Source organism: Apodemus sylvaticus, chromosome 2 (assembly GCF_947179515.1).
Source record: "Apodemus sylvaticus chromosome 2, mApoSyl1.1, whole genome shotgun sequence".
NCBI classification, from domain to species: Eukaryota; Metazoa; Chordata; class Mammalia; order Rodentia; family Muridae; genus Apodemus; species Apodemus sylvaticus.
In genome coordinates this window covers 49635775-49637405 of record NC_067473.1, presented here as the reverse complement: position 1 = coordinate 49637405, position 1631 = coordinate 49635775, and the positions used below count along the sequence as shown (strand labels likewise).

Sequence of the window (1631 nt, the reverse complement as noted above, 5' to 3'; positions counted from 1 at the left end):
GCCAAACTAGGATCAGAAGACATTTCTACACCTGTGATAGTAGTAAAGTGGTTGTTCCCACTGTAGCTCTCAAAAGGGCTTGATGAGAGAGAGCCAAAATGCCTTTCAGATTGTGAGGCCAAGTGATAAATTGCTCTGCCAGTGTGTTTCTCCCTCTCCAAACCCATAAAAACCTTTCTCTGTGCCCTAAGTGATTGTTGGTTGACAAGTCTAGATAATCAAACCCGTATAACTTCTATTGGACATTCTGAGCACTGTGCAAAGTGCTAAAGTAACTTGAGAATGCTCTTTGCAATGGAAGAATACAATGTGGTCAACCACAAAAAATCAACTGTGAGGCCCAGGCATGGTCCATTTTTATTATTTCTTAAAACTAAGAACTGCTACTTATAATTATGATTGAAGATGTAGCATTATAGAGAATATAATTTTATAATTAATCTATGTATAGAAAACATTCTTTATTACATCTGTTTTCATATTCTTCCTTGATCTATATAAAACAACATGATAAAGATATTAATATTCTTGCTAAAACATTATAGTTGTTTTCTTTTGACTAGGACAGATATCCAGTAAACTGTACTAACACAAAGAAGTTAATAGGAGCTCTAACTAGAAGCATAAAAATATGCATAATTTGATTTACATTAAAACTAAGAACATTTTTCTATCATTAGCTTAAATATACTATACTTCATTTCAAAATATTTTTGGTTTATGCCTTCAATATGTTATGCATGGAGTCATATTACCTATGTACCATACACATATATGAAATGAGGAGCATGACAAGATTTTATTCATGCTCTAGGTAATTAATAGGTATCACACATATTCTATTCTGTAACATCTCTTTACTTGATAGTAGAATCAATTAGATCAATTCTCTTTAGAAGTCATTGGTGCTCAATAGTCAAATCAGATTCCAATTCAGAAAAATAGTGTGTATGGATACTGAGTGAGAACAAGTTTACAAATTAACCTCCTTTTGATGAAAAAATTGCAAGAGACAGAAGGACATTATGGAGAAAATGGTGAGTCATAGTGTCTACAGTTTTATTCTAAGGAAGTTACTGGTAACAGTTTTTAAAATGGAGTTAGCATTAGAGTTTTCTAGACTGTGCTTCTTTGTATAGGAGCATAATGATCAGCTGAAGCAAAGGAGCTACTAATGGTGTGAAGCTATAGCTTACAAACCTGTTGGAATACAAAACAAAAATATTGATGAGTGCTCTCTTTGGCAACACATAGACTAAAATCTGAACTATACAGAGAAGATTAGCAAGGCCCCTGCACAAGGATGACATGCAAGTTCGTGAAAGGTTCCATATTTTTAGGACATCAAGCAGAGGGGTGGGGCTGCCACCCCACAGTCAAAAGACCTGACCCAGAATTGTTCCTGTCTAAAGGAACTGCAGAGACAAAAATGGAGAAGAGCATGAGAGAAAGGAGGTTCATCGACAGGCCCAAATTGGGATCCAGCTCAAGGGGAGGTCCTGGGGCCTGACACTGTTACTGATGCTGTGGTGTGCTTACAAACAGGAGCCTAGCATGGCTGCCCTCTGAGATGCCCAACAGGCAACTGAAAGAGTCAGATGCAGATACTAGCACCCAACCAATGGACAAAA

At 36.6% G+C, this 1631-nt stretch overlaps 1 non-coding gene across 1 annotated transcript; it reads left to right on the top strand.

Moving 5' to 3' along the window:
• The first annotated feature begins 1231 nt into the window (after positions 1-1231).
• Positions 1232-1338, top strand: LOC127679461 (U6 spliceosomal RNA). The gene has a single exon (XR_007976772.1). It is a non-coding gene; the product is annotated as a U6 spliceosomal RNA (small nuclear RNA).
• The last annotated feature ends 293 nt before the right edge of the window (positions 1339-1631 follow it).